Source organism: Dermacentor andersoni, chromosome 7, assembly GCF_023375885.2.
Source record: "Dermacentor andersoni chromosome 7, qqDerAnde1_hic_scaffold, whole genome shotgun sequence".
NCBI lineage: Eukaryota > Metazoa > Arthropoda > Arachnida > Ixodida > Ixodidae > Dermacentor > Dermacentor andersoni.
In genome coordinates, this window is record NC_092820.1 from 153,851,644 (window position 1) to 153,875,141 (window position 23,498).

The 23,498-nt window shown below is 46.1% G+C and overlaps 1 protein-coding gene across 2 annotated transcripts in view; it reads right to left on the reverse strand.

The window, feature by feature from the left end:
- The window catches only part of LOC126533510 (neuroglobin-like), a 268,407-nt gene that overhangs the window by 25,438 nt on the left and 219,471 nt on the right, over positions 1-23,498 (reverse strand). For both annotated transcript variants that reach the window (XM_050180682.3, XM_050180681.3), the window contains exon 2: positions 14,594-14,756. The gene's annotated coding sequence lies outside the window, so the exon portion shown is untranslated. The remainder of the gene's footprint in view (positions 1-14,593; positions 14,757-23,498) is intronic.

A 23,498-nucleotide genomic window follows, 5' to 3' on the forward strand; every position in this document is an offset into this window, starting at 1 on the left:
TCAGACAGTGACGCGTCCCCGCCTGTAGGTGGCGTAATCGTCGATATGCAGCAATGACATAGGCGCGGGCAGCCACAAGCATTACGAAATACTGGCTGTGTATATATACGTAACAACGTCAAGCCGAGACGATGCGTGGAGTGTGCATACAACAAAAGGAAGGCAAGAAATATAAGGAATCTTCGGATAAAACCAACTGATACTGTGGGTATTGGTGACTCAGCCCCTGTATGCTTTAAGACTTGCAACTGGCCGAATTTGGTTTGGGTGCATAAATATAACTGGCGTAAAATACACAGGATGAAGACGCGCGTGCGTGTGTTTGCGAATACAGTCTTGTTCTTCGCCATACGGTGTGTTTTGCGCCATTTACAATTATGTACTATATGTTTTCTGCGATGCGGTATTGCGGCGTAATCTAGCGTACACTGGGAAAGTTGTGGCTGTTGCCTCCAAGATTTTGGTGCTCACCTTCATGTCTCGACCCGCCTTTCTTGTGCTTTTTCGTTCATGTGATTAGACATATGACACTAACAAGGCTTCAGACAAAAAGCTTCACGAAACGTGCACTGCAAGCACTAAGTATAACTCACTATTGCGAGTATAACTTGGCGTGATTACAGATCTCAGAGGCACATACATTACATACAAGAAGCTTTTCACAGTATTCTTCACGAACCAATGAAATCATTAAATATAACGTGCTGTCACAAGGAAGAATGCAACTACTTTTCATACACCTTTGCGTATGCGTCAGAGCTGACAAGACTTCAAAAGAATGACGCAAACACGTGTTGATGCCGAAACGTGCCAGGCTAAAAAAAATAATTGAAAATACGGACGATCAAGCAGCGGATATCGTCTGCTACACTTCAATGTAGCAGACGATACCCGAAGGAAAACAAGTGGGGTGAGAGGAAGATAAGTATGCGGGCCATAGTCGCTGCACTTGGAGTCCAATCTACCGAGACGTCTCGCTAGAGAACAGCCGGTGGGCGAAGGTAAACAAGAATAGACCGCCAGACTGCGCGGGGTAAATAAAGAATAGCAACAAAAGGAGACGTGACATGGCCACGTAAGACAACGAAAGGCTTGCGCAAGAAGACAGAAAAGAAATGCCACTGGCCGCCACTTCAACCCCGACTGAAGTCCCTGTCTCGATAACCGGATGGACCGCGGGTCTTGTCTTTCCAGAAGGACGTCATGTAATACGATACATCCCCTCTCCGTGAAAGATTGCGAAAACGTCTGCCCACCACTGTTCTGATCACATAGAGTTAGTCTGTCTGTTCGTTCGTTCTTTTTTTTTTTCCCGCTACATTGCGTATTGTCGCCGGGACAGGGCGTCGCCGCCTCCCATCCTGCTGTCATCTTTTTTTTCCTTCGTTAAGAGAGCTTCACTATCGCCCTTTGCACAATTGTTGAGTTAACAGGGAGTTAAGGATTGTGCATTGAAGAAAGACGTGGAAAATGACCGGGTTTCGTAATAGCTATCTAACCATGCACATCAACAGCCAGCTCAAGCTACGTAAATATGGACGTAAAATTGAATCTTTAAGCAATATGGCGTGCGAATCCAAGTTTACTTTCCTGTGGATATGGAAATTACATTTAACAGGTTCGAACTTCTTGACAGGAGACGCGCTGAGCGAGTGCGGTGCACTCGTAATACGCGGCTTTTCCTATTCTTCGAATATATAAAATTTCGAATAAGCATCGAATTGCTTTTGCTGTCCGATTCGTATTCCATTCGCGAAATCGCCATTAGAATTTGTCGAATATTCGTTCGTTCGAGTACGAGGACGAATAACAACAGTACAGTGAAATGTCGTTATAACGAAGTTGAAGGGGGAGCCAAGAATCACTTCGTTATATCCACTGTTGAATGTACTGCAGTATGAATCTCTATGGGAAATTAAAGGAGAATTTCACTTACTTCGTTATATCCACTGTTGAATGTACTGCAGTATGAATCTCTATGGGAAATTAAAGGAGAATTTCACTTACTTCGTTGTAAATAGCATTTCGTTATAACAAGGTTTGGCTATAATCGTGGCACACAGGGAGAAAGGTCGATGCGAATGGAGACGCTTCAGAATGATTGCGCTGCCTGAGACAAGCGGCTGCTGTTCTAACGCACCAGTTTTTGAACCAACGCGCGAAGTATAGTTGACTCTTACACGATATTTTCTTGACGTTAAATCACTATGCCTCAGTTTAGGCAGCCTACGAACACAACTCCACTTAGACGAAGCACTTCATTATGTGACCCACGTTTGCATTCGCTTAAAACGATGTGCGGCGCGTTGTATAGCAACACACTTACCTGTTTCAAGTTTCAGCGAAGGCTGCACCACTGCGTGCATGTGATCAGGTCTTGTTATTTTGATTCGTTACTACCATTGTCGTGGTGCGCCGGGTACAATAAACTTTCGGTCGTTTCCTATTTACGAGCTATTAGATAGTCCTGGCGTCCCATTGTTAACGGTATTACACGTGTCGAAACTATTGGGGCAGAAACTCCCCGGTGGGGAATTGTCATATTGTGCGTAGCATTCTTTGAAATGATTACTTATGAGGCTTACACTGTACCTTTGAAATCAAGACTGCCGTGCTTTGAGAGATAAGCAACTCCAAATAATACCACGCACAATATGACGATCTCCACAGTAAATTTTTTTTTACTACCAGTCTTTGTGTCTGGTAAATGAAAGAAATGTTGCAGCACTGGTTGTTTTTCTCGCATAATTTTCCCACCGACCCGCTCGCCTGCATTCCGCTTCTCCCTGTTGTTGCAGACGCAATTCTCTCGTTGCTTGCATTCTGTGCGCGTACCTTGCCAGTCCAACCTCTCGCCTGCGCTTTAACTGCGCCTTTGTAAGAGCTGCGTTTCGTACGCACCTGCCCCCCCTCCTCCCCTCCCCTCCCCCATTCCCCCCCCATATTGTAAAACGCTGAGTATGAGAGTAAAACTAAGAACCTTGAAAGGGCACCGCAAACAAGGGCCACAGCTAGGTGTGTCCTGTCGGTGGTTATTAGTTTCTACTCTGTGAAAATTAGGTATAGGCTCATGTTCTCTCTCTCTCTCTCTATCATTTCCCCTTCCCACGTGTAGGGTATCAAACTGGACTCAGTCTGATTAACCTCCCTGCCTTTCCTTCTTCCCTTCTCTCTTTTCCTATTAGTTTCTGCTCACTCACTCGTACTCAGCGCATTACAAGCATAACCTACTAGCCCTACTCCTCGTGTTTACTCAACGTCGTTTCTAACGCGCTGCCTCCGACCTCAGCGCCGCAAGGGGTCGCTACTAGCGTTACCGCCGCAACCCCGCCTCCGCAGCTCCGGTACGCAGCAAACGTCACACGTACAGTATAGCATACGCGTACACGCACAGGCTGAAACTCTTCACTGTCTTCCTCGGGCGCTCGCTAACCAGCGCGCGCAACGATTATTGTCAGCTAACGAGGCCGCCGGTTATAAATGGCCCCCTCGAGATTACCTCAGCGAGCGAACACCGTCGAGAGTACAGGCCAGGCGCGTGGCGTTAAGTACCGCGCCCAGAACACACGATGCGGCACCGGGGTTACGCGTGGAGAAGCCGAGCAGCCATGACACCCGGAGCGCCGGAGGGCTGCTTAATCACGGCGCCACCCGATGCGAATGCTCTCAGCGAGAAAAAAAAAGCGAGTCGAGAGTGCCATCAGTTTTGTCCGAGAAAGACAGGCCCTCGAGCCTGCGGTTTGTCACTCGGCGTGTGCAAAGCCCTGTTGCACGTGTGCTGTATAGGGTGTCCCAGTTAACGTTAGCCAAGCTGCTCAACGAAAAAGAAAAGAAAGAAAGATTAAGAAGAGTGTGGCTCTTTCGTAATCGAGAGTAACTGTAAGCATGAAATGGCTACCGGCAAAGCAGATTGGTGGGAAAGGATACTAGCCACAATCTTAAAATTGGTATAGTGCATGTTCGCAACGGCAAACCCCATCACACACAACACCACGACCTGTCTTGAATGAACCTCATTGCAAGTGTCGTCTCGGCCAAACAGCTATCCCCGGGGCCATGGACGCTGCCGGCTTGGTCGCCCACTGTGGCGCCATCGCTGGATCTCGAGCTGGCGCAAAACTCGCGCCTAGGAACTCACGGACCGCTGGCGTTGAACAGGCAACACTGTCTCAGCGCCAAAAGATGACAAACAAGTGTTTGGTGCCCTGTATCGGCATTTTAAACGTCGCTATTAGAAACGACAAAAAAAGAAGAACTTCAGTATACTAGAAATTACAGCTACATTGTCAACAAACATTAAGAAGAACTCGGAAGCAATATTTGTTGCCACTTGTTTGGGCAGTAACTAGCGTATGTAATGCGATCCTGTACAAAGGGTTGGGGGCCAGAGACCTCATTTTATGTCTTGACCGGTTTTCCGGATGTTCTCGTTTGAGTACCCGGTTAATAGCTCTGGCTTCTGGCTCAAAGCCACTTGAAGGTCGCCGACAAGAGGAGCTAAAATCATTTCATGCTTAAAACACGGTGCACGATGTTAACGTTATCTGGGACACACGCTATAGTTGCCGAACCCGGCGCTGGTTGTTCGAAGAGTACGTAAACAGTGACGAACCATTAAAGATTCAGAAAGGACAGCTCATGGCGCGAGAAGGGTATATAGAGACTAATACTACCCTTCTCATAGACAGCCGCGTAAATACAGTGAATAGGTTCGTGCTCTGAGCCCAATAAACGTCACAGTGTAATTATTGCCTTCACGCGCATTGGCACCTCAAAAATGACTTTGTTGCTCAGCTTGGACCCAGAGGAGCAGCTCTGGGCCGTCCGGATGGCCGAAGACGCCGCCAGAAAGCAAGGACTGGCCGCTGTCTGAGGAAAGGGGGGGGGGGGGACTGGGGGTTAGTCTCTCGACCCCCGCCACCCCTGAACCCCATCAAGGAAATAATAAAGCTTTATCTATCTCTCAAAAGTGAAGCAGGCACGCAAACAAAGGAAGGAGCGAAACATAACGAGAGGAGCCGTTCAGGGCTCGTACGTTTAATTTGTGTGTGTGTGCGTGTGTGTTTTTAAGGCGAAGCTTTCTTCGCGTGCCGTACCATGTTTTCGCCTACAGGTCGGTCTGTAGGTCGGTCGCTGGTCGGGTTCCCGTCTATTAGTCTGGCATTCACTTAAAAAAAAAAGAAAACGCGTGTTTTGTGGCGGGATTGAAACCTAGGCCCCATAGCCAAGCAACCCGGCACTCCAACCACTAGCTCACAACCGCGCTTTTGTTTCTTTCCTACGTGGGAGCGTAACTATCAGAAAAACAAACCACTACAGAAATTTAAGGTGACCGAAACCACATTCAAAAGTCAGTGAAACACGTGCAAGTTCAGTTCAGTTCAGTTTATTTCCTTAAAGGCCCCCATTTCAGGAGGTTTTATATAAGGGGTGGGATTATATTTCGAATTACAAAAAACAAACAACGAAGATTATTTAACATTGAAGATGATCAGTTACGCGTTTTTGAAAAGTAGATGATGTAGCGATGGAGACGATGTCATAGGGTATAGGCCGTTCCAGTCTGTAGCTGCTCTAAAAAATAATGAAGCAGAAAACGTAGTAATGTGCGATGGCGGACGGGCAACTTGAAATGGATGACTTGTGCGGTAGGATATGCGTGCTTTGTGTTTGATACATGGTGTTCGGATTTGATTTGCAAGCATCCTATTTAGACATCCAGTCCGGCGCTGTTTCTTGTGCATCGTACACACTCCGAACATATGCATCAGATTCTCGAAAAAAAAATATAATAAACGCCCGAGTGCTTCACGGTGGTTCAGCATGCCTGTCGCACCTCCTCCAGCGCCAAAGGGCATGCAGCCCAAGTAACATGAACATGTCATTTGGTGGGTCAGAGGAATATTTAAAGGAAAGGTAGGAAACGAATTGTGCGTATGGTGGGATATCTAAGTATTTTTTAAAGTGTGCTTTAGAGAATGTCCCAGAAGAACACGGTGCCCCCACAGTCCACAAAACAGTGATCAATCGTTCCAGCATGTGGCCACACACGGCAGTTTGTCGACCGCGGCACGAAACAGCCCCTTTTCTCTAACTAGATGTCCTTAAGCGTGTCCATCAAATGATCCTTCCACCAGGAATCAAAACTTCTTTTCTTTAAGTTATACTCGGCAACCCGTCCTGTCAAAACCTAGGTCACAACCGCATGTACATTTCTCTCGCGTTAAAGACAACTATAGCCCTCTTTGAGATGATCGCCTCGTGTTGATGATTATGATTCTCGTACTATGACACGCACCCCCAACGGCGGATCAGCCAAGAAGCGCGTTCGCGTGTTATGTTTTGCATACTATGGCACGCACCAACAATGTGCGGTTGGCCAAGAAGTGGCCGTCACAATGGAACGTGCCCACAACGAAGGAATCGGCAAGGAAGCGGGAGACACATAATTGTGTCAACGCCAACTATAGCTGTTTGGGATGATTGCCACGTGCTCACGATAAATGTGACTTCAATACAATGGCACATAACACAACTGTGAACTGGTCAATAAGCAGCCGGTACATGTAAAATAGATGAGAAGAAATAAAATGAAAGTCTGTATAAGATTTGTCAGAAGGTATAGCACGGGTACGCGACATCGCATGCGCGCGCCAGTTTTCTTTACGCGAAAGACACAGAAAGGAAATGTTCAAATTTCGAGCAGTTGGTTAACCGCTTAGCGAAAGCTGTACTTCACAGATTCCAAAATATGCGTTGGATAGGAATAATTTTTTTTTCCTTTGTCCGCTAAAATCTGAAGTTTCGAACAGAAACACTAATGAAAAAAGTACCGAAATTTAATGACGTTCCGGCTCCCACACAGAAGCATTGTGCGCAATAAAAACCCGCTAAAATATAAAGACCACAGCCTTTGTAAGAAGTATGTGACGTAAGCAACGATCATACATCGTTGGAAGCTTCTCGTCATTTCTGTTGCAATCGTCTTGTTTTGCCTGTGCGTTGCATTCAGATTTGCGCTGCCATTTAGGTAATAGGGAGCTTTAGCTGGTCTGTAAACGCACTAAACTTCGTGCAACACTGTATTACCGAAGACGCGAGCTGCACTAACAGCGCTTGTTGCGACATCTAGTGACGTTTCGTACAGCCACAATTCATTAGACACGTTTTCGTGTGACATGGGTGGGCTTTCGCCGAAGAACAACGAAAAAAAAAGACAAGTCCACGCTAATGCGATCAGCATTGAAGTAATGTACATATACACCGTGATGCCTCCACCGAAACGCGTCTGTGCTGTGAGGTCTGTGAGGTCTGTGCTGCATGAGGTCTGTGCTGCAGCCGCCGGGCGACTCGCTCGCGCTTCCCTCGGCACATGGTACGCCACCTAGCGGTGCCGTCGCAAAGTCCACGTATGTATGTATGTATGTATGTATGTATGTATGTATGTATGTATGTATGTATGTATGTATGTATGTATGTATGTATGTATGTATGTATGTATGTATGTATGTATGTATGTATGTATGTATGTATGTATGTATGTATGTATGTATGTATGTATGTATGTATGTATGTATGTATGTATGTATGTATGTATGTATGTAAGTATGTATGTATGTATGTAAGACACAAGCATGTATTGAGACAAGATTGTCTGAATATACAGGGTGATCCTTTTAAGGTTTTACAGAGGTGTCAAAAAATTGCCTGCGGCAGAAAACGTAATTCTTGTCGTTGAACCGGATTATTGGAAGAGGTGGACATTACTGGCACAGATTACGGCACACATTACTGGCACACATTCAACAAATTACGAAAGACTGACTAATTAACTTCTTAATTATTTACTTTACGGCACCTATCGCGATTTACGAATTGTAGCCACTGAGCTTGCAAGACCTCATTTGAAATGGATTTTTGGGATTACACCAGTTTCGAGACATTACATTCCAAAGTGTGAGACGAAATACGTGGGTGTTCCAGTTACTTTTCTGCCTCAATGCATAAAAGAGCCATTTGTTAAAAAAGTAAGTGGACCAACAGTGCATTTTAGGGCGAGATTGAAGACGCACATCTCCAAACTGGTGTCATTCTGGAAATTCATTCCAAATGAATACACCTGACAAACTCACCCGCTACAATTCGGAGATTGCAATATGTGCCGTAAAGTAATTAAGAAGGTAATCAGTAATTTCCCGTCAATTAGTTGAATGTGACTTTCAATTTTTCGTACATGTCCGCCTCTCTGAAAAATGCGGCCCAAGGACTAGAATTACGACACGTACAACAAGCGATTCTTAAAAATTTCATGGAACTTCCATAACGTTAGCCATGCTTCGCAACGAAAAAAAGAAGAAGGGATTGAAAAACCACGGTGCAGAACACGATTTTAAGACGTATGGTATTCATTCATTGGAGGTCTGACGACCAAACACGCTAGGCCTTCTAATTCTATGTTGCACCATGTTTTTAATCATATCTTTTGTCCTTGAACAGCTTGGCTAAAGTTAGCTTGGACACCCTGTGATGACGCGTGCTTGATTACGCTAGAAAAGGAGGAATAAATTTTTTTTAAGGGGGGGGGGGGGGGGTATTGAAGAGCGTCACATAACCAGTGGTGCATATATATATATATACGTATATATACACACATGTACCCAATTTAGAGTCAAAGAGATTCGTCGAAGAGCGGCCCAGAGAGACAAGGAAAACCTCCATTTAAAAACAAAAAGGCAGAAATTGAATCACATGTTGACTCCCGTATCATAAGTTACCACACAACGCTTACACAATTCCTATATACTAAGCACCCCCCGATTCTAACCCCCCCCCCCCCCCCCCCCCTCTATTTTCGCGAAAAAGTTCTAATCTCTTCTAATCTAAGCACCCCCGTATTTGTTAGGAAGAGCGCGTAGCCAAGGCCGCCAAACGCGCTTGCTCACTCTGGAATCATTGCTCGGCGGACCTGCAGGCACGCGGTCGATGCTTCTGTTGGACGCGTTTCGCGGCCATCTAACCCCGGAGGTAAAGACAAAGCTTCGGAACATCAATAGCGACGTGGTTGTGATTCCGGGTGGCATGACGCCAGTGCTGCTACCCCGACGTTTCAATCAACAAGCCCTTCAAAGCCAATCTCCGACAGTATTACGAAGAGTGGGTGCGAAACCCTGACCGGAAGAAGACGCCGACGGGAAAGCTGCAGAAAGTGTCCCCATCAACCATCGCAAAGTGGATCTCGGACGCGTGGAAGAGGGTCCAAGTGGACGTTGTGGTCAAATCATTTAAGAAGTGCCTCGATCACAAACAACTTCGACGGAACGGAAGACGGCCTGATGTGGGATACCGAGAGCAGCAGTTCAAGCGGTGCGGCGAACTCGAGTGGCAGTGATAGTGACTGAGCCCTACACAAGCGGTGGGTTCACCGCCTGTATCGATTTTTCTGTTGAATGTTTGCAAAATAAAATGTTATTTCTCGCACCCATCTCGTCGTGATGTCGCAGCGAAAAGAGGGATGGGGGGGGGGGGGTCATTCTAGATTTTTCGAATCTAAGCACCCCTCCCTCACTTTGGGCATCGCGATCGTGAAAAAAAGGGAGTGCTTAGAATCGAGTAAATACGGTAGTGCATACAACAATCTCGACGCTCCACTATATGCATAATCAGGTGAATGTATGCCCGCCTGCTTGAATTTCCGACGGAATCAATAGCGCTTACGCAGGGTGTGTGATGTTGCACTCTTATATTGCCTATAGCGCAACTATGCCCTTTGAGGTGCGGTGAAGAATTAAAAATGTCATCAATATACTTTCGATCACGAAGTCGCAAAATGCACGGGTCTTCCTATCAGCGTCGTCTGCTCGACGACCGTGACGGCAGAAGTGCAGCTGTGCCACGCTGTCTTTTAGCACGGTGCAATCACGCGCGTTTGCCGCATTCATTTCGCTGTTCGCAGCAGCAGCAACAGCAGGAACTGTAATACACAATCACACCCACGGCGTCAACGGGTCCGCAGGATGGAGGTAAAAGCGTCGTCTTCGAACAGTGTCAAAGCCTAACTCATATCACGACGAGAGGGATAAAAAGACTTCTCACCCGTCGAGAGGCGACGACGCCTTACTTTACCCCGAGACTTAATCAGATCGAACAAAGGAGGACGGGACTGAAAGTAATCAATAAAAGAATAGAATGACTAGGAAGTGAAGAAGGAAGCGTGGCCGAGAGATAAAAAAAGGGTGCTTCGAAAATGGCCGAAGTCTCCAAGAGCGTTGAACGAAAATAGGGAGAACGGGATCGGACGACGAGACAGACAACGGATACACTCCTCGTCGCAAATTACGCCCGCAGTGCGGAGAAAAAGTACACGTCGCTTAAGCCAACCCACCAGGAAAAGAGAACCAGAAGAAGGGCACTTCCTCCATTTTTCGTCTCGGATCGCCGTCTGCGCGCCGAGAGAACTTCGCGGAAGAATGAGCGGCGTACATGGGCCCAGTCGTCCTTCAGCTCTCTTTTCTTGAAGATGCAGCCTGCATTTCATTACGAATGGGCTCAGACACGCGTTACGGATTAGCTGACGCAATTTCGTGTACTGCGCGGAATTGTGTGAGATGGAGAATACGTATACCCAGGCTCCGCACATTTGAAAACATTGGCTCCGGGGAAAAAGAAAAAAAAAAGAAAGAAGGAAAGAAAGAAAGAGGAAGCTTTTCTCGAAATTAGGCCGAGTGGTTCATCGAAAATGGTCCTCAGAGAGGGAGAAGATTTACGACTCGAAATCCGACTGCGTGTTAGCAGCTCTGGAAGAGAACGGAAGAAGAGGCCGAGGAAGCAGCAGCGACAGCAGCATCAATATAAAAGCTGTCCGTGACTACTTTACGAAAGTAGCCGCGCGAGGAGTGCGTGCGAAAGAGTGTAATTAGTTTAGCAGTACTCGCGGACGGCTTTCAGTGGCGCCGAAGAGGAAGCTATACGGAGGCGAAGCGCGCACGTGACCGCGCTCATGAAAGTAGTCCCAACGCTCACTCGCGTTTGCTTAAGCCCGGGAATTGAATACACGCGTTTTGCTCACTGCATGCAGCACGCATACCAAAATGAGACACAGAATACACCGCTCATAGTGTTATATTTCAAGGTATACATTTACTTCCGCTTGCTCTTTCCGCGTTTCGGTCCAACGCGAAACAGTCGCAAGTAACGAGCTACACAGGTTAAATGTCAACGTCAAGAAATCAAAGCAGAAAGCACTGCCAGACTGTGCCGGACTATACTTGGCACAGTAACACGCGTGTTAGAAGAAGCTACTCCGCCACAAGAACTTGTCCACGAGTTATGGTGTTAAGAGTTGAGGCACGTGGCTCGAGGTGTCGGAGAAGTGAAGGTTCTGGGATGCGGTCGCTCGTCGAAAAGATGTCAACCAATGTCAACGCAAGACGAGACATAGTCGACGTACATAGTACATGCACTTATTTGAGGGGGGGGGGGGGGGGGGGAGGGACGTGTTAAAGATGATGCAACGTTGCATCATGCCATATTTTCTTCGCATTATTTTCTTCGTTTCATTGTTCAATCTTACATTTTCTTTCAGTCTGTTTATATCTTTTGTTAATGCCAAGTTTCTTCATTCGCCTTCTTTTTTTACGCGCATGTACGTCGACGTTGTCGTATTTCGCGCCGACCTTGGTAGACACGCCTGTCTGTCTGTGTATTTTTTTTGACCAAGAGACGAGATGGGCCGCTCTCCGATATAGTGCCTTCTGTGGTGTAATGTGGTAAACTTGAGGTTATAGTGGCACTAATTACGCTTTGCCGTCATTGTACCTACTCTGCGACGAAATCTCACTTGTCTCATTGAAACCTCAATTTTAATACCTTTTGAGACACGCTACGACATCAGAAAGTAACGAAATTGCCCATTTTGATAAGACCTTACATGCATAAAGAGCCAGATCCCAGATACGCCAAACCCGTATGAAGTCAGTAAAGAAGACCTTGTCTTAAATATAGTGCGCACAGTAAGGGAAAACATTTCAAAGGTATCGTTTTGACAAGATGAAGTAAATTTTTCCATTATAGTCATTATTTCCCCGGGAGCTTCCTCTTCGATACACAAATGCGCACGCACAAAACGTACTATATTCTGGGGTTTTACAAGGCTAAACCACGAATAGATTGTGAGGCACACCGTAGTAAGGAACTTCGGATAAATTTGACAAGCTGGGGCTACTTAACCTCCACCTGGAAGTAAGTGCAAGAGCATTCTTGAATTTCATCCCCATCGAAATTCGGCTGCGCTTGGGTGGGATCGAACCCACCACCTCGAACACAATAGCGCAACGTCATAGCCACTAAACTAACGTGGCGGGATCTTGGACACTGTCACAGGGATGTTTCTTCAGCTGTGGAAAGATTTCTACTTGTCTTGAGGCGATTTTGTAGACAAAGGCTTAATACATTAAGTAAGTTTGCATTCCTTTGATACTTGCCCAAAATAACCGTTGTTTTCAATGGGAAATGCACGTATTTTCTGGTGCCCATCTGACTCCTTGCCAATCCGCACACCGCATGGATCGTCCAGCAGGTGCGAGACGTCACTGGACGTACGACTCTCATACAACTATTATAGGTTAGCAGCGCGACGACCGACGTAGGAAGTGAAATATATGGGACAGGAAAGAGCGCTTCTGTCACTTCCTACATCGATCATCGTGCTGCTAGCCAAAGATGCAACATTACCGACACGTCCGTTCATCCACTCTTATAGAAGAGTACAGAACTTGCGCCTGTTCAACTGCTCTAAGTTAAAATCTGGGTAAAGAGATGGAATGAGGAAGCTTGCCGAAAGAAACGTCTATTCGTCGCGATCAATTGCAGTCGAACAAAATATGTCTGACTCAATATGTTGCTGGCTGTTTGCTGGTTCAAGGCCTTCTCTGGTTTAACAGCCCTGACAAGACAAGTCCACTTGTACGTGTCGTTCTTCTTCGTCGGGTCTCTTGAGTTCTCTGGCGAAATTTTACTACGGACAGCCAAAACAATTTCGTCTCAAGACTCCTGCGTTTAATCACAAGACAGATTGTCATAGAAATAAGCCTTGTATAGCAAAGGCGTCGTAGACTGATTTATTCACGAAAGAAAGACTGTATACCGCAGGAAAACAAAGAAAGAAGGGAAGAAATAAAAACCGATCAAGGAACAAATCCTGCGAGATGAACAAGTCGGTCACCTTAAGCTCCGTTCTCGAAGCGTCTGTTCTAATATGCTCAGGGCTCATTCCAGCGGTGCAACCGAAGATATCATTGCGCCAGTGAGTTATGTTACCATACTCGCTTCTTCGCGGATTGGAAACGTCATCAGCGAACACAAAGGACAGACGGGGGCGTGGGGTGTGGGGAGATTTGTGTGTGAAGGCAAACATCGACATGTCCGAAGTCGTTCCGAAACGATCAGCGATCGGCGTAGCGACCTCAGAAGTTTCATTTCCACCTAGATATGAACAATTTGTTAGATACAGCGTTTCGAAGAAGAAGAAATAGAAAGGTGAAACCATTCAATTTCAGCGTCCTTCTTGCATTCACCAAGTATTTATTCTAGCGCCTAGAACAAACACATATTCTGCAACTGATGTCATTCTTAGTGACACCTACCGGTTAGCCAGCGACGCGCCAAGTTGAAGGAAAAGAACAAAAAACAAGCCTTGGTCGAATCTCACATTGAATACATGAAAGGCATGGTCGTAGTATGAAAAATAAAATGAGCAGCTCTTTTCAGTTCTTTCAGTGCGCAAGAACGGCGACAGGTTCTGTTAAGCGGCAGCCTTATCTCAGGAGCTCTTTTCCAAGTCGCCTGGGAATGGAGAAAGCGATTTGTTCGGCGTCCACAGCACCGAACCCCAGGGACGTTGTTACTTTGAAAAGGAAACTTCGAATCTACCGACTGCAGGGAGTTAATTTTTTACTTAGCCCTTTAACTCCTTTAATAAAAATTGCTGACGACTGCAAAATTTTAAAGAAATCTGAAGCATTAACTCTACAACTGCGTAAGTCAGCAAGGACAGACGATATCAATTCTGTAGACTGCACCTGAGACGCACGTGTGTGTGTGTGTGTGTGTGCGTGCGTGCGTGTGTGTGTTTGTGTGTCCACGCCTAACCGTTTCCCGGTCAACTTGGGTCATTGAGTAGTCCATGGTCCAATAGGTATCTTCAACGGGCTGCTCTGCCGAGAGAACTGGGTGCGAAACCAACGATTTCCTCAATTTTGCCTTAGTGGATACGTAACACTGGCTATGTTCCGCTCTTAATTGAATCTCTCTGAGGCAGACTGTTACTGCTCCTTGCGTCCACAAGCAACAGCGGGCACTCACAGAGGAAGAACAAGACTACGTCCGGCTGTTTCCACGCCTCATACTTGACGCGTTTCGGCGGGGGCAACACAATGTGTCGCTACATTGCTTCAGTGCTATTCGCATTAACGTCGACTTTCATCGTGAGATGGCTTCTGCCGGATTTCTTTTTTAGCCTTGAAGGTTAGGGTGTTAGCCACGTGAGGAAAATCAGCACCCTGAAGGATGTAAAAGCCTTTGAGAGTGCATAGCTCACCTAAAGGAGTGACTGGGAGGGTATGGTGGGCCGGGCGCGGCCTCGTGAGACGGTCTTTTCAGTGGGAGGTGACTCGGGTCCTGCTCGGTGACGTGGATTTGCAGGACGGGTAGCAGGGGGAGGACGGGGGTCAGGTCAAATCTGCATCGCCAGGGACAAGTTCCTGCACGAAGAACAAGAAAGAAGCAGATAGCGAATGTCATGAATGGTTCTCAGAACCCACATCACAATGAAAAAATAAGCACGCGGTGTAAAAATGAAAGAAAGATGAATCGAGTCCGAAACTCGCAGACCACCTGTTTTAATTTTGGTTCTTTTCTATATTCATGTTCTCATTTGCGTATTCATTTGCGTGTCCGTTTATTCGTTTAGAGGCAGCCCCAATTCCAACAGTCATCGGAACAGTGAATTAACTTCGTATTTCGTTGAAGGTGAAGGGGCTGTTAAAAAGACATAACACGGGATGTAAGTACACTCTCACAACGTTTGATCTCGTAAAACGAACATCGAAACAAAGCCGCACTCGCCAGCCGCGACATGCTAGTGCAGAAATTCTGCTCATGCATGTCAACAGCTGCTTTGTCTGTCGGTTAACAGCACGTGATACAGTCAGTACCAAAGAACCGCCGCCACGTAATGGAGTGACTTTCGCACTGTTCTCTGCACCGGCAGGCTAGCGCTAAGAAACGCGGATGTATTCAGCATCAAACGCTCCCCTGCATGTTGGTCAACTAGCGTTTCGTACTAAAGCGGTGTCCGGCACTGTCGCGATTCGAAGAGCACTTCATTAAGGTAGTACATAATATGTTACGCCTTTTTTTGAAGCCAAGGTCCTCTTGGCTGACTTTTTCCGGTATAACATATCTAAGATCTAGGTATCTCGTAACCACTTCAAGAAAAAGAAAAGAAAGAAAAACCGGCCCTTTAGGGCCTCCAGAACGGAATGGCGAGTCGAAAAAATGTATCAAAATGTAGGCCTAAAAAGAAAGATGTGAGAGTTAGTTTCAGAGTAGGCAATATTAACGGTATGGTTGTAGTTAGCGTCAATATAATCGAAAATTAACCACATTGTACACTACTCTTGTAAAGGATGCACCGCCACAGCTATAGGTATGCTGAGGCAAAGCCACTGTACGGAATGCCCTTGGGAAATGGAGCCAGTTTGGACTAAGCAGAGCTCGACTGAGGAAATTCTGTCTGGAACGTGGCTGCAGTGGTGGCCAGAAGATGCAAGAATTAGCTGCATAGTAAATACAAGCAACGGCACCCATGTAATTAGATCCAACATACTCGAAAATTAACCCCCTTGCACCATAAACTGCACTATCTTGGGAAGTGGCCTCTCAGGCGTCTTGGTCAAATAAAGAAAGGGTCTCCAAGTGTCGACGCTACAGAAGACAAGGCAGACCTGATTTCGCGTGGAATACGATAGGAATAAGATGCGAAATGAGTGAATAATGACATGAAGAGAGAGAAAGAAACAGAATAGAGAGATATAATGAACGTTTAATTGTCTAATCCTTTGAACCACAATTTATGTCGACGCTTTTGTCTTTACCATCGACACATAATGGGCACTTCCTTTTTTATTTCTTCACACTTTCAAACCGCTGGGTATTACGGTTTTATTTCTGACATTCTTAAGACAGCGGGTCCTTCGGTGTCCCGTTTTTTAAGACGCGCACAATTTAGTAAGGAACTACAACAGCAACATCTCTGCCATCTGTCTTCTTGCCGTGGTTAACAACAAGACCAGAACGGCGGCTTCACCGGCGTCAGCGGCATCGCGGAAAGACGTGCAAAGACGGAAACGGAAGAACGCTATCTCAGGTCCGGCTACAGAGAATTAGGGAAGTTTACTTCCGGTACACTGTTTCCATGCAAGAGAGTAAAAGAAAAGCACTTCGGCGTTCCTCCAGAAGATAGAACAGCCTGTTCCGGGAGCAGCTCCGATAATGCTCCTTTCCTGCACGACAGCTAACAAAGCGAGTTACTGTACGTTTGCAAACGGGTAAACAGGGCTTCACGGGAGAGACGGGAGAAGCAGTGAAGGGATGCGGGGAAGACGGGGGAAATTGCGTAGGAATCGCCGCGTCCTCTCCAGCCCTCTTTCTTGCCTTCTTGCTTTCTTGTTACCGGGCGCACAAGAAAGGCTCCGGCGACCGCTTATTGTGTTTCGATGTGTCGTCGGCGCCACGCCACAGCGCACTTTCATGCGCCTTCCAGCCATTCAAGATCGTTCAGCCGGACATCATCGTTTTCAAGATGCTTTTCTTACTTCCGCTTCCTATCTTTTGTTTTGTTCTTGTGATCACTGAGGCACATCGTTCAACCGCCTTCGTCTTGGCTTCGGTGTTAATGTCGTTTGCTTTTTCGGCGACGCTGCTTCTCCTTCTCTTTTTTTTTACTCGCACCTTCCTAGTTTGTAGTGCGAAGAATTCTTCTCGCGCTACTGACAGAGCAGCCTGGTTCCAGAAGCAGCCGTGCCGTAATCACCTATGCCGTTCGCGGCAAGACAGACAGTCGAAATTTATGACGTCACAGATTGCGGGTAGCGGAGTTATTATGGTCTCGTTGCCACTAGTTTTTTCGTGTTTACGTATCTTCTAGCTTACACCAAACCTAATCTCCTGATAAGAGTAGCGTTATCTTACTGCGCAAGCGTGCTTCAGTGGTACGGCTTACCTTAAAGCGGTACCACAACAATTGTTTGGAAACTGGGAACACACTGGAATGAGTGCGATGCCTTTAAAGTAGCATAGTTCCGAAATAATAAAAAAAGAGCTAACAATAACGGAGATACAAAAGATCACAACGTTTACTTTCCACATTGCTCCTCAACATAACATTATTATTTTTTAATCAGCTTCCCATTTTCTGTTACTTTAAACCTGCCACGAGGTAATAGAAGCAGTGCCGTGAAACGTTGGCCATTAGAAAGCCCACCAGCCGCATATTGTGGCCACAGTTAAGGCTCGCCTCGTTGCTGACGGCCAAAAAATAATTTAATGCCGCTGTAATCACCGATCTGGGTCGTAACTGCCGGGGTCGCCTAACTGATGTTTGCTGTCCATGATGCATATTTTCTTATTGAAACGAAAAGATAAGAAAGAATAATTACTCCCCTACATAGCTATTATTACTAATATTATATTACAATATATAGTAGTAATATATTATATACTAATATTACAACATAGCTATTATTAGCTAATGTTGATATTATGGCTATTGAAGGGTTGCAGCGTGTACGGCAAGCAAGTCGTGATCAGCAGGTTACCGATATCCTTGAAAAGTGTACAATCATTGCACTCTAACGGTGCTAACTTATGGGTCAGAAATTTAGAGGTTAACAAAGAGGCTTAAGAAGAAGTTAGGCAGCGCGCAATTTGCGATAGAACAAAAACGTTAGGCGTGACGTTAAGAGGTAGATAGACGTCGGTATGGATTAGAAAGCAAAGGGGGGGGGGGGGGGGATAGCCGATATCGTAGTATATACTAAGAATAGGTAATGCGTAGGGAAGATGACCGCGGTGGTTATTAGAGTTACACATTGGCTGGCACATTGGCTGCCAAGGGAAGGGAAGGGAAGTCGAGGACGGCGGAGGGCGAGGTGGTGTGCCAAAATTGACAAATTTGCAGGAAAAAGATAGGGGTCAGCTGTCGCAAGACACGGGTAACCGGAAATCGCTGGGAAAGATCTACGTCCTGCAGTGGACGTAAATGTGGTGGTGGTGTAATGATGATGGTGAAGAAGAAGAAGAAGAAGAAGAAGAAGAAGAAGAAGAAGAAGAAGAAGATTATGACAATGACGACAACGGTGATGTATCTTTGAAAGGAGGAGAAAGAGCTGGATGAGGTTGGTTGCTGGCGACTCTAGCCTTGCGCTCCTCGCTCGCAATTCACGCTCCACCCGAGACGCCGCGTTTAAGGGAAACGTCGCAAATTAAAACGAAACAGGCGTGTCGTTCAATGCGTCATCGTTCAGAATCGTAGCACGAGACGAAATAACGAGAAGACGCGCACGGCGAGGCGGAACAGGACGCAAGCCCAGAGCTTGTCAGCCATCGAGCGCACGGCGCCACCCTGTCGGGGTCGACACAGCGTCCTGAAATGAGTCTGTTAAACGTTGCCAATGGCAAGCTCTTCCCGACTTAATAATTAACAAGTAGCAATCAAAGCACTTCCTTCTCAATGTGCGGTGTTCTCGCGAAAACACCATGTCATTCCGACTAGTCCGTGGAGCCCGTCCAGACGCTGGTGTGCTCCCACCAAAAGATTTACTCTGCGTAGCCAGTCCAGGGCACTCCAATAGGTAGCGTTCAAGATCAGCGCGAATCTTACAGATCACAAATAACGGCGACGCGGCGAGTCCCATCTTGTTATTCTGCCGGGAAGTCGTGCAATGCGTCATGTTACACAATTATTGGTGAGCGAGTCTCGTGCAAACCATTTCGAGGTGGAGCATCTTTATAGGCAACGCAATCTTAGATCCTTTCCGACAGGAAAGCAGATGAGAGTGCTCAGAGTTATTGATACGGAATTACAGCGAGTGGCTGCCTTTTTTTGTCGATATTACGTCGACCCAGACATGGAAACAGAAGGGGCGCGTTTGATTCCGCGTTCCCACGGTTGGCCAAGGTTAAATTCCCGATGCCAACAACGTCGCATTAAAGCCGTTTTCGTTACGGTAGCCTCACGCTTCCTTAACCCACTGCAGTCATTTGGTCCGGGAGAAGATGCATTCACTGAGCGAAAGGCAGCGCGCCCGCGTAATATCAATGATTAATTCTGGACATTCAGAATGCGTGGATGCCCCATGGCACTGATTCTTTCCAACGCATATATCAGTGCGAATGGACGTAAAGTCAATGGCGAAACTTCGATTGCTGGCTCCTTCGTTTGCCTCGCGAGAGCTCGCTTCGTTTAACTGCACTGACATTGTGTCCCCAGGATCCTACGCACATTTCAATTTGCAGCACCCCCCTTCCTCCCCTTCAAGAAGAGCCTGAACTTCAGGGTGAGCTAGAAAATGGTCCACCATCTGTTCCCTTTTTTTTTCGTGAAATATTCTATTGTCCTTCCTACGTCGTTAGTTTTAAACCAATGCCATATACTAATCAGCTTTGGTTTAATGGTGAACCAACGTCAACTGAAAATTTCGATGGTTAGTTCCAAGCTCTGTACAGAATATTGAACAGCTTCACTGCAACAGTGACCATCAGCAAATTTATATTCGGGCGGCATTTCCAGTAGCGGGTTGTGCAGAACACAAATGATGGCCAGTAGTGGCCTAGAGTAAAGAAGAAAAGTGGGGTGGGGGTTCTCATCCCAATTTACATTTTTCCACAGACTGCCGTCGGAGGTATTCGTTCAGACAAATCAGAGGCAGAGAAATGGCCGCTCTACCACCTCTGAATTGAATATGCCACTGTTTGAGCATTTTTGCTGTTTAATATATGCGCTTACCGAACTGACGGGAGTCAATACAACTCTCGAGTGTGAGGCTGTTCAATATTTTTGGCATTGTAAATTTGCAGCTACCCAACCAACAGCGTCGCTAATTCTGTCCTAGATCACAATGCGTAAGCGTTCCCGCTCTTGACTATTCGCCCCTACTGAACTAAGGACATTTACTGAAAGTTCTGTACTGCCACGCTGTACTCGTATAAGTACTTTCGCTCAAGATTATCTTCAACTACGGAATCAACGACATCGGAAAGGCTATGTAACTATTTTAGGTCTCATAAATTCATCCCTGAAACCGCTGACTTTGCTACGACTCTCTAATAGCACACGAATAAGTATATACGCTATTGAACATCAACTCTTACGGCACCGACTTCGTCACTAAAGCTATCTAATGTTGCATTGCTTATGTATTTTCCTTCTGAAGACCAGCTCCTAACGCACGGCCGATGTCGCTAAAATTCTCTACTGACATACCCTGTATTTTTGCTCAATATTATCATCATGCACTCTTATTACGACCAACGCGTGACGAAAGACGAAAACACAAAAGAAGGACGAGCCGAGGCGCCGGCTTCCAACCACCTGCAGCGATAAACAAACAGTGTGTTCATCAATAAATGTTGTTAGAAGGGAGCGCCTGTCCATGGTCTTCTTGCGCGGTTTGTCTCGCGTTACGCTCTGGTCGTAGAACGCTAGCACCAACAAAGCCACCTTTTACTGATCATGCTCAGCTTCCATACGCGACAGCTTCGCTAAAGCTCCCTAACAACAACACGCGGTCTACCCAAGCCGAAGACGTCGTCATCGGTGCTCCATTAGGCGCTGCGCGAGATTGGCTCCAAAACCGCGTGCTTCGGAGGCGTCGTCGTCACTAAGGCGGCAAAGGAGCTGGCTTCCCAAGGACAAACGACCGACGTCATCCCATGAATACGCTGCGGGAACGCGACCACACACACGACCCCCCCCCCCCCCCCCCCCTGCACCCTCCCCTCCCCTGGCAACAAAAGCCGACCTTTTTTTCCTCCAGCCCCCCTGCAGGCGGGAACTGCTTTTATGGCATTTTGCCCAAGGTTAACCCAAGCGACGCCGAAGGAGGCCAGCAGTATTCCATTCATGTGCTGCGGTGGAGAAGCTGCATTCGTTGTTGTGTGTGCATACATATTTTTTAATATCGGCACGAACTAAAGTACGCCGCGACTGCGCACTTAATATGGCGGCTCGCTTTAGCAATCGCGGGGTTTCTTTGCGCGCACGACACCGTGCGTTGATCATGGGCGCTTCATAAAACAGATTGAAAACGACTCGATGCGAAGGCTCCTATCGTATTTTCTACAGCCTATTCTTCAGACTAAGAGGACTGCGATGCACGTACTTAATTTTCGTGCCGTTTTTTTTTTTTTTTTGGTTGAAGTAGTTGCTCTGCGCTTGGTTGCGAAGTGTCAAATAACTGAAATTTTTCACTTCATCTATCGCCACCGTTTATTCATGCAGCGATTTAATGTTGTAAGACGGTATATTTACTGTACTTGTGACCAACATTTTCAATCAATCAATCAATCAATCAATCAATCATCAATCAATCAATCAATCAATCAATCAATCAATCAATCAATCAATCAATCAATCAATCAATCAATCAATCAATCAATCAATCAATCAATCGTTAGGCCTACCAGAAGAGGCTTTACTGCGACGTTTACTCGAGCAAAGTGAGGTAAAACGAAGCTATATTCGCAGTTGCGTGGCTAAGAAGCCAAACTCGCACTACAGAGAAAAAACTCGATTGCTAAATTACGCTTTTCGGATACCAGAAAAATCAGCCTTACCATGACCAGAGGCATCGACACCCGGATAGACCGTGAATATAAAACAGAGGAGGCGAAGCCACTTTGAAGTTCGCACACTTTGTTCTCGTGACGTCACAGGCTTTGACAGCGCCCTCTGGTTAACTGCATATTCGATTGTCCATATCTATATACAAGGAATACATTACATTTTAAAGAAGCCAAATCTGTCTCGCGTGTGTGCGAACTCCTTTCGACGGAGAAATAGGACAACACATTCTAAAATTCGTGACATTATATGGCGCACTCGTGAAAGCTAAATTCCAAGAGGCAAGCTATAGTCGTTATTTACTGTATAGTAAAACTCCCTTTCTTTCTTTCTTTTCTTTCTTTCTTTTCTTTCTTTCTTTCTTTCTTTCTTTCTTTCTTTCTTTCTTTCTTTCTTTCTTTCTTTCTTTCTTTCTTTCTTTCTTTCTTTCTTTCTTTCTTTCTTTCTTTCTTTCTTTCTTTCTTTCTTTCTTTCTTTCTTTCTTCTTTCTTTCTTTCTTTCTTTCTTTCTTTCTTTCTTTCTTTCTTTCTTTCTTTCTTTCTCTTTCTTTCTTTCTTTCTTTCTTCCTTCCTTCCTTCCTTCCTTCCTTCCTTCCTTACCATATAAGTGAAGCTAGAGCCTTCAAAGCTGGATTAGCAAAGTCATTATTCATTGGTTGTTCTCTGCGGAATCCATGAAAAAAGACTCGAATCTAAGCCCACGACTCCAGCAAGACGAAGAAAAAGGAGTAAAACAGGGGAAGCTGCATGACAAGGTTTCTGGAGGATGTCTTACCGAACTGCTTTCTGTCAGGTCCGTGACAAGCACGCTATTAAAGACGTGTTGCGCGTGGCGTGCGACATTACCCACCGGCTATACCTGTCGCATATCACTCGCTCGCTGACAGACGACACGTCGCCACAGAAGGAAAATGACGGCCTGTCCGTAGGCGTCCGTATTCATATCGATCGATCGGCTGGGTAGGAGGAGGTGCCAATTTTGGGATGTATTGGAGCTTCTTGATTTGGATGGCGGCACGGCCAACGCACACCGCCTGTACCAAGCTGGGCGGATGGCACGAAGTGGACGTGTGTGTCTGCAGGTTTAAATAATCGCGCATTTTGAACGGCGACCAAAAGAAACAAGTCTTCGTTTAAAAAAAGTTCTATTAAAAAATTTTAGCTGCGCAGCGCGAGACTATCTCACTGAAACGAATCGATTACCTCGCAACATCTTTTATCGCTTTTTTTAACATTTGTAGCGACCTAAAATTTTGTGACAACGTCCAAATCGGTGATTCACCTCGTTTTTGTTTGTTCGTTAGTAACTGATGGAAGAAGGGTGATGAGAAGTGCACGCACAAGAGAAATACGACACTTGTTTAGATACATCTATGGATTCTGTGTACCTCTTGTGGCGCAGTGGCAGATTCTAATTCTAGATGATTGGCCAAGGTTGGGTACACACGCAGTGGTACCCGCCGAATGGCAACATCAAAGAAACTCAAATAAATAAAAACTATGAATTGAATATACTATTTTATTCCATTAGGTGATCTGTCTCGCGTGTGTGAGATCGAGCTCTGTGTAGAAAATAATGATTTATTTGGTATTTCGCAAAA